The sequence below is a fragment of the Thermobia domestica genome, chromosome 15, assembly GCF_964235325.1.
Source record: "Thermobia domestica chromosome 15, izTheDome1.hap1.1, whole genome shotgun sequence".
Lineage (NCBI taxonomy): Eukaryota > Metazoa > Arthropoda > Insecta > Zygentoma > Lepismatidae > Thermobia > Thermobia domestica.
In genome coordinates, this window is record NC_137468.1 from 10311320 (window position 1) to 10327462 (window position 16143).

Below are 16143 nucleotides of genomic sequence, written 5' to 3' on the forward strand. Positions count from 1 at the left end.
GTTTAAAGGTACGCAACTCATTGGACAATATCATCCCATTATGTGTATTACGTCACTGTAAGAACCAATCAAATCCTAAATATTTTAGCAACTAAAGGGAATCAAACGATCTGGCTCAAATCCCATCAAGTTGTTAGAGGTCCTACGCGTGAGAGTCAAACGATTCTTGTTGGCGATCAAACGACGATCAACTGATCTGGTCCAAGTTTGATCAATTTTGCTTCCATGGGGGCCAACTGGTTAACTTATTAATTCCTAATAAATTATGCATATTACGTCATTACACTTGGCGATTAAACGCTGAGTGTTGCCATGTAAAAGCAACCAAACGACAATGAAACGATGTGGCTGTTTCGATCAATTTTCTTTCCATTGTATAGGGGTAAGAAAGAGAGGGAGGGGGCGAAGGAGACTATAATTAATGGATGATATCAAAACAGGGAAATCGTACGTGAAGATGAAGACGTTAGAGAAAGACCGTGGATCATGGAAGCTTCTCAGTTGCAAGTGACGTACCAATAGGGGTCTAATGGCAGAACTTATGATGATGATGATGATGATATAGGGGATGCTAATAAGCTAATTTGTTAATCTCTATAAAATGTGCGTATTATATCACTACGCGTGGCGATCAAACAATAATTGTTCACTATCAAACTATGAATAAACGATCTGGCTCAATTTTGATAATTTTTTTCTTGCATGGGGAATGCTTTACGCTAATGCATTAAGTTGTTAGCCCCTCTACAAAATTATGCATATTACGTCACTACGCGTGACGACTAGACGGTGATTGTTGTCGATCAAACAATCGAACGATTTGGCCCAATCCCGATCAATCTTGCTTCCATGGGTGGGCTAGCAGGTTAAGTTTGTTAGCCCCTCTACAAAATTATTCTTACTACGTCACTTCGCGTGTCAATCAAACGTTGGTTGGTGATCAATCGACGATCAAACGATCTGGCCCAATTCCATATTCCAGTCAGTTTTGCTTCCATGAGAGCTGACTTGTAAACTTGTTAGCCCAGCAAGAAAATTATGCGTATTACTTCACTACTTGTCGTGTGGTCCCAGGTTCGATTCCCGGCCAGGGATTCACCAATTTTCGGCGTCCACCCAGCGTCGTGAGACAAACTGGGGAGCCACGTGAAGAAAAGAAGCGACGGCTGCTACGTTTAGAAAGCTCCCGATACGCGTTCGTCGCTAGGCTTGACGTAGTTCCGCCAGTTGCTAACAGATGGCGTGGAGAGGCTCAGGCCCACAAATCTTACCATTGCACCAAATGGCTTCGATTCACTACATGTAGCGCGATCAAGCAATGGTTGTTGATGATTAAACACGATGAATGGACGGTCAAAAATCTGGCCCAAATCAGATCAATTTTCCTTCCATGATCAAAGTCTGATTTGTTGCCGATCGAAAGCAATGAAACGACTTTCAAACGATCTGGCTCAATTCCAACCAGGGTTGCCATACTCGAGACTCGCGATGATGCCAAACACGGGCCTGAATTATGATAGATTTTTGTAAATTATGCCAGATTTTCAAATTATCTTTCCTAACTAATTTTAAAGACCCGCCCGTACTATGTTCATTATTTTAATGAAGTGTTTCAACTGTATTCATGTACAAAGCTAATATGACGCTGTCAGGAATGATAATGAAATAAATTGATAAATGGCACATTATAGGAGAGGAAGGTCGAATTTATTTTTTATGAATGGATAACATTTTAAGAAATATATACACAACATGCCGCTTCCGACACAGGCCTGAAGCATTTCTTTTAGTGTATTACTAGCTGTCCCCTGATGTTCATATCCCTCCCCTCTCAAGTTATAAATTGAAAGGGACAGTAACAGGGGCATCATTTAGGGAGGGAAGGAGGGGGCAATTGCCCCCCCAAGAGTTTGAGGAATACATAAACATTAATAGATTGTTTACTAATATACTAGTACAAAACGTGAAAGTCCTATGTCTGTGCTGCTCTTGCCCCCTCCAAGCGAAGTCTGAAATGACGCCCCTGGACAGAAACATTCCAGATAACCAAACATTCAGGTTTCAGTTGACAGTAATAAAACTATGGGTAAGTAAATATGTTTTGTAGAGTCACGTTTTGCTGTTTTTGAACATTTCTCTGAATTCAACAATAAATTACAACCGCGGAAATACTGACTGGTCTCATTGTTCCAACCATCGCTTCAACTAAGAAGAGTAATTCCCGACTGTCCTTGAACCATCTAAATTTTAGTTCTTTTTCTGTTCATCAGAGGGAAGAATGAAATTATGCTAGATTTGGCCAAGATGCTAAAGTCAAGATGCTAGATGCTAAATGCATCTGAATTATGCTAGATCTAGCACCAAGATGCTAGATATGGCTTTACTGATTCCAACCAATTTTGCTTCCATGGAGATGAGCAGGTTAACTTATTACCTTCCCTTACAACATATGTGTATTACGTCATTACACCTGGCGATCAAACGATGATTGTTGGCGATCAAATGACGATCAAACGATCTAATCCAATTCCAACCAATTTTGCTTCCATGAGATTGAACGGGGGCTAATAGATCACGAGTGCATTTACAATATTACCACAAGTTGTGTGCAGCACTTAGGGATGGTATCGAGACGAGACTTTGTACAGTCTCGGTCTCGTCTCGGTTGATGAATAGCGGTCTCGGTCTCGTCTCGAGTCAAAAATCGCCGTCTCGGTACCATCCCTAGCAGCACTTGTTAATAATCGTGGGGCTTTCTCGACCATTAGAGAGCAGAAAGGAAGAATTTTATATTTTTTTAAATATTAATTACAGAAAATTTCAACTACATCATTACTATTATTATTATTATTATTATTATTATTATTATTATTATTATTATTATTATTATTATTATTATTACACCGAACAACAAGACTTGTTGAATGTTTCCTGAGATTCTAACCAATGATGTGTCATAGACTGTAAATTTACATCTATGCATGTTGGCTACTGTAATCTACAACGCAGCCTACGAGCATCGTTTCATGTATACATATAGAGTATAAATGACAAGATTATCTTGTGTCATAATTTAAAATTACAGTAATAATCGGAAATAATATCCACATGTAAGAAAAGCAATAACAGAATTCGAGAGAATAATAATATACAAAGAACATTAATCAGAATTGACGAATTATACAGAGCTTTCAAAAAGCCTCTATACACATGAATCGTGTGCAAGCATGTTTGGAGGCTCATGGGGGACATTTCCAACATTTGCTGTGAAAATGTGTGTTAAAATGTGTGTGTATATGCTATGCCCTGTACATAGTGCTTTTATGCCATAAAATATAATAAATTTTGAGTAAAATAATTTTCTCGTTGCTTTGAATATGTGACAATTCAGATGTATAGACTCTTTGTGAACGCTCTGTATTATGAAAATTGTTGCGAAATAAACTGTGTATGGAAAAACATGCCTACTATTCCATTGAACAAATGAAAATATACATTTTATTCATCAGTATTGAATGTAGGGGGCATGGTTGTCAGGTTTATAATGTTCACGGGTTTGATCCCCTTGAGTGACACTTTTCAAATATAATTTCATGTTTATTCTTCTTCCCATACTGAAAAATAACATAGTAGTTTTGAATACAGTCTGAACAAAAAATATTTAACAGAACATTGTTGGATTCAGCGCCATCTCTTATATTCTACATGGCAAGTTTCAGAAGCTAGTTTGTTCAAATTTTGACGATCCCTCGTAAGAAAATGATATGACTTTTCTTTCCTGTGATCCTCATGTCCTTATACTATTATGCACCTTGTAGTTATCTTTCAGTGTCTTCACACAGTCAGAGAGAAAGAAAATTATAAATTTATTGAGAAAGGGGGTAGAAAATTATGTTTGTCAGAATTACGTTATTAACCGCATACATACTCCCATGTGGATGACAACGTTTCACCGTCATCACGGATCTGACTGCTTCCAGGTCACGAGTCACGAAGTTTCATCACTGGCCAATACTTTTGGCATAGTTTACTTCCCTTAGATTCCAAAGAAATTTGTTCAATGGTGATGTTTTGCTTTGACCTATAATCATTCTAATGAAAGAGAGACATGTATAGCTTTTGTCTAACGAAATGAGCAGGAATCTCCTTCCGCCTTCCTTCTGTACATGTTCCTTTACAGACCCAACTAAAGAACTGGAAGACTCACAAATGGAGTGAATTGCTATGGACAAATATATTACTCTCATATATGTAACATTTTAATATATACAGAAGACGATGTGGTAAACTTAGAGAAGTGATATAAATAACATCAAATGGAAATATCTTTCTCATAAATCTATATCTGAAAACGTCTCAGTGCGACTTTGCAAGGCTTTTGAAGTTGACAGCTCTCAGTATTGCCACTCACTATCAGATTAAAGCAAAGCGCCTGCAAGGTCCGTTAGCACTCTACACATGTTAATCTTATGGACTCTAAATATCCCCGTAAAACGTTGAGCAGAAAAATAAGTGGGCTTTAAAAAAATGAATGAAAACTGACAAATCTACATAAGATTTGAAATCAGCCAACGAAAACGACACATTTCTAGAGCTTGTGGTTTCCGAGATTTCATTGTGTAAAGAATTGACCACAAACATAAACATATAGGCCTAATTGTAATATATAGACTAGCTGAACCTAGGCTATTTACACAGTGCACAGTTCTAATATGAGCGTGAATCTCCTTAGCACTTCTCACTGTATTTGTGCAAGTTCCTTTACGAACACAAGTAAAGGACAGGAAGACTCTCAAAGGGAGTGAATTGCTATAGACAAACATATAAATCTAGTATATTATTTTAATATATAGAATGTTGCGGAGAGTTTGTGACAAACTTGGATAAATAATAGATGATACCAAATGCAAACATTTTTTCCTTCTTATAATTCCATAACCGAGTACGCCTCATTGTGGATCCACAAGCCTTCGAAGTTACTAGCTTGCAATAGGTTTTGTCATTCAACCCCATACACTGAAATGACGAGTCTAGCTCGTCATGGCCTCCCGGTGCCAAATCGCAGAATGATGAGTTACACTCGTCATAAAATTTAAACTATTGTAGCATCACGTAGGGTTAGTATATTGATATTTTGGAAGTTATATAATGATAAGCCATCTATAATATACTTTTATAACTTATACTTCAATTATCAGAATTCAGAAAATAAATCGTAGTGGAAGGGGTTAAAGCAAAGCGCCTGAAATGTCCATCAACCCGCTATACGTAGCTACTCTACGGGTTGCCTTTCACAAGGGTATCAACCTTAACGTCCTAGTAGCAATATTAAACTAATAGGGTCAAAACGACGCCTAAAATGTGTAATAGAAAAACAGACAAGTTTTTATTTTTATTTTATTTTATTTTTATTTTATTTATTTATTTATTTATTTATTTGGAAAATTTGAATGAGAACAAAATTTGGAATCGATCAGCGAAAACGGCACGTTTGTAGGTTGTAGCACTTGTGGTTTTCGAGATCTCATTGTAGAAAAGATTGGTCACAAACATATAAACTTTTCTTGACCACAAACCCATAAACCTAGCATTTTAATATATATAAAGTGACGAAAGCAAGGAATCATATCTATTGTAATTATAAAGATGGTGATCAGGAAAATGGAAACACCTGTATTTGGCAACACGTCAGATGTATCGGTTGGCAGTGGTGTCGTGGCGCCCGCAGCGCCGGACCGCTGGTGGTGGTGTGTTAGGTCGGTCTCCATACTACGTCAGGCGCAGTGGAACAGCAGTGTCCAATGGCTGCAGCAGACGGAGGTAGTGTAAAATGGAAAACCTCTCAGATTTTCAAAGAGGGCAAATTGTTGGTGCGCGGTTATGGGGAGTGAGTGTGACGGCAGTGGCTACTGTGTTAAGTGTGTCGCGTGGGACAGTGTCGAAGGTGATTACGGCCCACACAACACACGGGAAAACCATATCGGGGAAGCGGAACAGTGGGCGGAAGAAAATCATGATTGACAGGTCACGCCGGGTATTAAAGCGCATTGTCACGCAGAACCGTCGTGCCACTGCGGAGCAAGTGACGGAGGAACTCAATCAGCACCTACCCCACCCTGTTTCGACAATCACAGTCCGCCGCGAATTACATGACATGAACTTACGGGGTCGTGTTGCACGGACCAAACCGCTCATCAGGGACCATAACGCTTTCGCACGCCGCAAATGGTGCCGCGACCATGCAACTTGGACCGTTGAGGACTGGAAACTTATGATATGGTCGGATGAGTCATCCTTCACACTATTCCCAACCACGGGCCGTGTTTATGTGTGGAGAACGCCCAAAGAAGCTTATGATCTGCAGTGTCTCCGCCCAACTGTGAAACATGGCGGCGGCTCGGTGATGCTTTGGGCCGCCATATCATGGTTTTCATTGGGTACTGTGTTCACACTTAGCGGACGAATCACTGCCAACGATTATGTCGCAATTTTAGGAGACCACTTGCATCCTATGGTCCGGATGTTGTTCCCGGACAATGACGCCATCTTCCAGGGTGATAATGCACCCACTCACACAGCTGGCGTTGTTGCAGCGTGGTTTGAGGAACATCGGGATGAAGTTCAACACCTCCCCTGGCCCGCCCAATCCCCAGATCTCAACATAATTGAACATCTGTGGTCCGTCTTGGAAACACGACTCCGGCGACGATTTCTACCTCCATCCTCTCTCACAGAACTGGCCGATGCCCTGCACGAGGAATGGTGTAAAATTCCACTTGCTACCATTCACGACCTCAATGCCTCCATCCCACGTCGCATCAAGGCTGTTCTGAAGGCGAAAGGTGGCCCGACACCATATTAATCTGGTAAGTTGCAATTTCGTTCAGGTGTTTCCATTTTTCTGATCACCATCTGTATATTTCTGTGCATCGACTTATACTTTATATATCTAACAGCCACGCTCTTTGAAATCATAAATGAAATGAAATGAAATCCCACGATTTATGCCCTTTAGACGAAGAGAGGCGACTATTAAGCCAAGCGAATGATGATGAAACAATTGGCGGAATGAGAATGTAGGAGATAAACCCCGATGAAACCCACGAACACGATGTTGTCCACCACAAACTTACTTGGCCGGAGATCAAACCAGGGACCCCAACCCTTTAAAATCGAAATTGCAATTTTTGGAACCTTATACTTTCGTTCTCATCAGAAGTGACGAATTACTTGAATCACTTTAACTAACTAACTAACTCTATGGCCTATAGAAGCCGGAGGTTCAATGCCGCGTTCACAAAAGCTCTCCACTGACTTCTATCCTTAGCTAATTGGATCCAGTTTCTACTTTGTATTCCTATCTCTGCGAGATCCATCTTAATATTATCCTCCCATCTGCGCCTAGGTCTTCCTAATGGTCGTTTTCCTATGGGTCTTCCAGTCAAGACTTTGAAAGCGTTTCTACTTTCTTCCATTCTAGCTACATGACCTGCCCATCTAAGCCTCCTACACATGACGACCCTAACAATGTTGGGTAAACCGTATAAATTATATAGTTCCTCGTTATGAAGTTTCCGCCATTCCCCATTTCCGTTCCTCTTGGGTCCGAATATTCGTCCCAGGATCTTGTTCTCAAATACTTTCAGTTTACGTTCTTCCCCCAGAGTAAGCGACCATGTTTCGCAACCATACAGAACAACAGGCATGATTATCGTTTTGTATATTTTAAGCTTCAAATTCCTCGACAGGATTCGCGACGACAAGAGATTTTGAACCGAATAGTAACACGAATTCCCTGCTTTTAGTCGACATTTAATTTCTTCGTTGATATGATTTTCCTCTGTTAATATTGATCCTAGATATTTGAGACTATCCACTTTATCATAAGTTTTGAAATTACGAAGAGAAAGGGTAAAAGAAATGCCATTAGCTTAATTAACATTAGTAACGGCTCCTTGAGGGAAATCACGTCTATAAAGAATTAAACTTTCGTTTCAAACTAAAGGAGGAAACTTTATCTAGTGTACTAATTGTATATACAAGAATTAGAATGTTAGGTAAGTTTTCTCCTCTTTTTGGTGTGAAGTGACAAAAGTTTATTTCTTGCCACTGGGACTTCCCTCAAGAGCCTGCGCTGCTTAAGATAGTCAGTGATAACGTATATAAATAAAAATGAAATTGACTTAATAACTCTTGAACCATCCGACCGATCTCGATCAAACTTTCAACATAGATGAGATTCGCCCCCGCCAAGTGAACTTTGTGGTGGACAAACACCGTGTGCGTGGGTTTTCTCGGGGTTCTCCCGTTTCCTCCCACTTTCTTCATTCCACCATTCCATTCATCACTCATCACCACCATCTCCTTTATCCTAACCGGCATAAGCGTGGGACGTAAAACTCAAAAATTTCATTTCATTTTCATTTCATAGATGAGATTCAAAGGCTTGGTCGAAAGTGACCGATATTAGTGTCGAGTCCATAGTTTTCGGGGTCGCTGAGATGAACAGTGGCACTTCCGATGCCATTTAAATCAAAATTCAGTCCCACAACTTGGGGAAGAGGAGAAGGGATTCGTCTGTTTATTTCAAGAATGGCATAACTCAAAAATCGCCCTTATTGACTTATGGGCAGAAAATGAAAGTTAATCCTGATATCTACCTCTGGTAAAAAAAATTCACAGATGTACTTCCGAAATTGGACGCTAGGGAGCACTTTGTGTCGTTCTTGCGCCCATTTTGTTTTCATTGCGTTTCGAAACTTTCAAACGCTTCTCCTGAAATTAGGAATTTTGGGTTATGTCCCTCTTGAAATAAACAGACGAATACTTATAAATGATCGAATATGACCTATATTAGTGTCGAATCCATAGTTTTCGGGGTTGCTCAGATGAACAGTGACGCTTCCGATGCCGTTTAAATCCAAAATATTGTCTATCATAGAGCGCTTCAGTAATAGTAAAAAGTGACTGGCTAACGGAACATATTACTAATTTTTATTTTAATCCAGCAAAAAGGGTAGTCGACACTAGTACTTTAAATAAGAACAATAGTTTTAACCATTCCCCACCTCTTCCAGGAAAGCAGTTGTATTGCAGATCAGAATCATTGACCTAAGCTTAAAAGCAGGTATGGCTTTTTTGGGTGAGTGAAATAACATAATTTAAGGTTGGTTTAAAGGGACAAGTTTCGCCGATAGATGTCACTACAGTCTTCGGATATCTCTCATGTATTTTTGTCTTTCACGAAAATTCACGATTTCTCTTACAAATTTCAAGCTACCGACTTCAAATTTTTAGAGAAGGAACTTCATAACCTATCGAAGGCAACAATCCGTGCCGATTTTTTATTTAGAATTTTCTTCATTGTTGAAACAGTATATTGTTAAAGATTTAGATATTCGGTTTCAACAATTAAGCCATTTCAACAATGAAGAAAATACTAAATAAAAAATCGACACGGATTGTTGCCTTTGATAGGTTATGATGTTTCTTCTCTAAAAATTTGAAGTCGGTAGCTTGAAATTTGTAAGGAAAATCGTGAATTTTTGTGAAAGACAAAAAATATATTAGGGAGATACGAAGACTGTAGTGACAACTGTCGGCAAAACTTGTCCCTTTTTAAAGGAAAGTCTTGATCCCTGGGTATATGGTTGGTTGGTAGGAGTTCAGCATCTCATGTCAGCACCGAGGCTATATGAAACACGAAGCTACAGTTTAACGTGGAGTCTCAACCACCGTAATTCTCTCCTTTTGTTTAACGTCTCACGATTGTGATCTGAGAATAAGGGAGACGGTGATGATGATACCCGTAAAAAAGGAAATGGTGGAATGAAAAAAAGTAAGAGGAAACGGGAGAATCTCGAGAAAACCCACGAGCACGGTGTTTGTCCACCACAAAGTCCTCACGGCGCAAGCTGGGATCGAACCAGGGACTCCAAGCCCGGAGGTGAACGCTATTGCAGATCAGAATCATTGACCGAAGCTTAAAAGCAGGTATGGCTTTTTTGGGTGAGTGAAATAACATAATTTAAAGGAAAGTCTTGGTTCCTGGGGTATATGGTTGGTTGGTAGGAGTTTATCATCTCATGTCAGCACCGAGGCTATATGAAACATGAAACTACAGTTTAACGTGGAATCTCAATCACCGTAATTCTTTCCTTCTGTTTAACGTCTCACGATTGTGATCTGAGAATAAGGGAGACGGTGATGATGATACTCGTAACGAAGGAAATGGTGGAATGAAAAAAAAGTAAGAGGAAACGGGAGAACCCCAAGAAAATTCAGGCACACGCCGCTTATCAGCACAAAACCCATTTGGGGTAAACTGAGGTAGAACCAGAAACACTCTACCACTGAACCACCGCGGCCATCATCACCATAAATCGATCTAATATCAATGTTCTGTAACAAATTTATCTCGGGGCCAGGGTGCCTAGGCCCATCCAGTTTGAGTAACAAAAATAATTGAAGTTATGATTTGTAATGTTTTGAAAGTTTATAGTAAGCGTTACAAACATATTAAACGGCGTGACAAACATCTTGGCATTTGAAGGCGGCGCTCCAAAATCCCTTTAAATGCTGCCAGCAAATGAGAGACCAGCGGTGTTGCCACGTTTATTTTGTACACAACCACGTCTATCCCATGCCACCTGATCGCGCTGTAGTTTGTCTGCTTACCCATAGCCACACCCCTTTACCACTTGGCAACGTCGCGCTAGAGCTTGCGTTTTATTCGTTTAGCTGAAATGCCAAGATGTTTGTCACAGGCTTTAGCTCAAGAATTGCCATAGCCAAAGAAACATTGAACAAGAAAAGGTCACTCTTAACTAGTAGGTTTAATACTCGTATTGGACTTGGGAAGAAGTTGGTCAAGTGCTATATATGGAGCATTGGTCTTTATGGTTCAAAGACTTGGACTTTACGGAAGTTACAGAAGAAATATTTAGAGAGCTTCGAAATGTAGTGTTGGAGGGAGATGAAGATAAAGTGGACGGAAAGAGTAACAAATGAAGATGTTTTAAAACGGATAGGAGAGAAGAGGACGCTTCTAGCCAGCATCCTTTGTAGGAAGTCCAATTTGGATTGGACACATCTTCCAAAGAAATTGTCTTGTTCATACATCCATAGAAGGAAAGATGGAAAGAAAACGAGGAATAGGAAGAAGAATATAACTGATCGATAATTGAAAAAATTGGAAAAAAAAAATGTTGGGTGTTTGAGGAAGCTGAAAATCGAGAAACAAGAAAGAAACATTTACAGGCCCAAACCTAAAAATTAAAAAAAAAAAATCTTATTAGTCCCAGGACCTGCCAAAAGGCACAATATCTGTAATAATAATAATAATAATAATAATAATAATAATAATAATAATAATAAGAAGAAGAAGAAGAAGAAGAAGAAGTGTTGCCTTTTATTCTATATTGGGCACTTCTAGGATAACATTAATAGTCGCGAGTTGTATATTTATATTGAACATTTATTTTCTCCAACAATTTCTAACTTGAATGTTAATTACAATTGTTTTCCCATATAAAGCACAATGACTTGTGACTGATAGCTTTAGCTACCGTGCCTGTAAATGCCTACAATTTATTAATTGCTAATTCGTACTTTATGTCTAAATGTGATTGGTCAAAACACTGGCGTATTTAGGGGGGCTTCCGGGCTTAAGCTCCCCCCCCGAAATCTTACTTACTATAGTAAAGTGTATGAAATATCTTGCACAATTTTCACATTTTCAGGCAAAGCCCCTCCTCCTGAAAGTTAGCAAAGCCCCTCCGAAACAAAATCATAAATACGCCACTGGGTGAAAGAAATTATTAACTTTTCCTGTTAACGAAGTGCGTAAACGGATTTCAAATTAAAATCATTTGCGTAAACTCATGATTACCTATCATAGTCTGGGTTCTGTCTGGCCTCCCCCTGCAATTTTTACCTTTTAGATCCGCCACTGTCAATTTTCTCTGGATCCGGAAATCGATCCCTGAACCCCGTGCTCCAAACGCGTGCGCACAAGTCATTAGCTTAGCAGGGAGGGCCCTGGGGCATGGAGATCCCCAAAGATGATAAATACGATGAATGAACATGTGGGATAAGAAGGTGGGTCATAACAGGAAAATCCCGAAAATATTTTTTTTTTTTAGAAAAAATGGCACGATGCCTACACCAGATTGTCATGGACTAGGCTCGAACTAATGACCCTTCATACAGTAGATTATATTTAACATTAGTCATCATTTCACTTCTGCGTGCTGTTCTTTCTGTAAAGAAGAAAAGGTTTTCCCTGGTTGTTCCGTTATTACTTTCGGCTGCATTGTCAGTAGTCATGAGTTCAACACTCTTTATCCAAACTTTGGAAACGGAAATGTTACAGCCATAAAATGACCAATCAAAAATGCAGGTGCTAATTGCTTTCGTGATTGACCATTTAATCACTGACTGAATCAACAGCTGCGTGTGGTACAACAACAGGCAATAGCTGATGACGTAAGCAAAGCGGATAGAAAAAAAAAACACATCTTTCAGAGATTGATCTCTTATAAAAGAGATGTTAAAAAAGAAAGAAAAAAAAGCATTTCCTTCACTCCAGTTGGTCTGGACTGATGATACGCTGGAGGGGGAGAGGGGATTCGTGATATGTATGTTTGTGTGTAGTAAAACAGCCGCGGCGGCCGAACCAAACGGCCACTCTTTAGTCAGTCCAGGTCACTGCCCATAAGTAAAAACAAGTTGTTCTCCGTTCGTTCTGTGCCCCCCTCTCCCTAACTCCTTGTTATGACGTCGTACAGCTGAGAGAAATGGTATGGGGGAGGTTTTTTTGATGCGATGTGGCAACAGCGCAACATGATCCATACCGGGTGAAGAAGTCGCTAAATGAAGCAGACCTTTTGAGTCGCTGTGCAGTGTGTTGCTTTCGGAGCCTGTGTTCTTCTTGGTATTATGTGTGTGAGTGAGTGAGCGGTGTGACATTAATTTTTATAGGTGTGCGGTAAGGACCGAAGACAAGTGTTACACGAGGTTTATCATGTGTTGTTAATTCGGCAAACGGGTTGTAATTTTTTTTTAAGTTCCTTGCCAAATATATACATCTCTTCCAGCTCTTAATTTCCGCGTAAAGGACAGTTTTGCAGGTAAGATATTAATCTTTTAAATGAATGATTTATTTATATTTATATAAGACGGAAACGATTAGAAATATCAGAGGGCAGAAGGGGTTCGGATCGCTCACGCTTTTCTCCACATCCTTAGCTGACCACTTCCTGGGTTGAAGATTGGGAGAGTATGGCTGTTGAGATTTAGGATGCTGTGTTGCACCAGGAGAAAGAACTCTTTCTTTATTCTTAAAGATCTACTTACTTAGCTTCCTTAGTAGGCCACTTCCGTGACTGCGAAGTTTTGTCAGTCAGCACGGTCAGTGAGACGAGTAATGTAATTAAGCGAAAACACCTGTTAAGCGCGCTGCTGACGGCATAAAATACGCAGCAATAAATTTGAGTTTTATTACTGAAACGGCAGGTGTTTTCTTTTTTTTCTTTAAAAAAAAGGCTCTATACGAATTTGTAAAGCGAAAAAAAAGTCTCTCTTTCTTTAATTTCTGCATTTTGATATGTCATCTACTTTTCTTTTTTATCCTTATTTAATAAGTATAGTAAAATAATCTATGTTTCAAACCATTTATTTTTATATCAACTTAAGAATACATTAATATTCTTAAGAGACATAAGTTGTGAGCTGGTATTGGTGCTTGGGATTGCATTGATTTGACTCACATTTAAGACCTTTCTTTCAAATGAAAAATAGGCCTATGTACATATCTTTTAACCTTAGTAAGTTTAGAAAATTTTAAGAGGAAAAAAATATACCTTCTTACTTTCGAATAATAATAATAATAATAATAATAATAATAATAATAATAATAATAATAATAATAATAATAATAATAATAATAATAATAATAATAATAGAACTAGAAGTGGGAAGAGTGGTGAAGAATCCCATAATTTTTCGTAGTGTTATTTTCTCAGTAGTTAGCAGCATACTTTCACTGTGTATGGTCTCAAGTTCGACTCCCGGTGCGGGAACCTTTGGTATCTGCTCTAGAATAGTGAGTTGGAAAGGTATTTGGATTAAGAGTTAGCAAGCTCTGATCTGGAAGGCCATAAATAACGTCTTTCAGAGCAGAGGTGCTAACCGAACTAAAAGACTTCCGGTAGATTGTAGTAATTCTTCAGCTGTTTTGTAGCCAGCAAATTGACATTAGTTTGTAGTTCATATTCTCAGGTTGTTTCGACGTCGCTTATGTCAATAGAACCCACAACACTTCTGAAGTTCTTGACGCCTACTAGCTATTAATTAACTAAAATAATTATTCAGCGACGTGAACAACAAGTTGTTTTAGGGGTGGGGATCAAGGTATACGGTGGTATACGCCGTACACCTTCTGCTTAATCTTAGTAATTATAGTGTATCTTCTACTTCAAGGTGTATTGCATTTTTGTGTCGTTTCTATTTGTTTACTAACAAGGGGAAAGCTGACTTTGGTAAATGAACTTCGGGCACGTCTTTCGCGAGGTGGTAGTGCACATTTAAAATGTCAATATTACAAACTGGGAGAGCGTAATAGCCAAAAATAGCGGGGAAAAGCGTCTTAAAATTTTCGACGATTTTACATATACTATTATCTCTCCGTGTGTCCATCCAGAACACGCCAAATAATTCCGAGAACTACTTAATGGATCACCATTCATTTTGACCAGGAAGTACAGGCTCAAAAATTAGGAATAGAGATAGTTAATACAGACGATCCATCCATTTGATCCCAAGATATGAACAATTAAGAATTGGTTTCCCATTATATTCCTATGGGAGTAATTATGGATATCCTTGCTTGATAGACGACCCGCATTGCTGTTGAATCCAGCGGGTTAATATAATGCTTAGGATACAAAATATTAATCTGACGCTAAAATAAAACTAAATTACTTCTACTCGACAAACATAAAGACAAACTATTTTCTATTTTCAAATATCCATTAATCTTAAAAGTACATTTCATAAAATGCCTATTTATATATTTAAGCTTATTGGTCAAATTTAGATTTTCAAAGAATTTTCATTTACAAAATCAATATCAAACTATTCACATAAACTAAACTGTGACAGTGATAGTTTTTTAAAACATTTTCCGCTCACATTCCATTTGAAGCATTCTTTATTTCCTGTAAGTATTAAACAAGTAGGCCTATAATAACGCATAAAAGGGCAGAGTGAAATTAATTTGCAAAGGGAGGGGGATTAACCAAGCACCACCACCCCCATTTTTCCCTGTAACTACACCCTTGGCTAAGTGGTGGATCTAGAAGGTAAGAACTGGGGAAGCGGAAGCTAGAACCTAGACAATGATAGGTAGGCCTATATCACAGTTTTACAAGGGTCCTGCAGAAGTTTCCAACTTTCTCCTGGTGAATATTATTACTAGGTTGGACGTTGATATTGTAGACCTCAAGCATTGTTTTACACATCGCATAACAGAAAAAAACTGCAACAAAAACTATAATGTTTCAAAAATTTTCCAGTAAAGAATAAAAGGCAACATTTACCATAAACTTTCAAAAATATATAATTAATAACTTGTTATTTTTGCCATTCAAAAAACTCGGGATCCTGAGCCCCCAGCCCCGGACTACATTCGCCAGTGTCTTGGCTCTCACGTTAATTAGGTAAAATAAGGGAATTAGAATAATTGTGTACATATTAGAGAGCAATATAAGTTGGAAATAAAACTTAAAATTAACGGAAACTATAAAAAAATTGGAAAGAAATTTTCCCTCGACTTAATAGGTTTAAACTCTTTTTGTCAAAAGTTCTTTTTGAAAGATGTTTTTGCTATTTTTCCTTTCAGCCAGGTGAATATAATACAGTGAGCAAGTGAAGTCATAATCAAGTGGTTTTAGGTAGATGAATACTCACATGTTTCCACCATCTCGCAGGTCACATTTTTGTGGCTTTCCGACTAGCGCCATCTACCACAAGATTTTTCCTTATATGAGGGGGGAAAAAGTTGAAGAACGTCATTACGTTACTTGTATAGGTTATAAATGATCATCGTTATTACTTTTAAAGTTATATATATTTTTTGCTCTT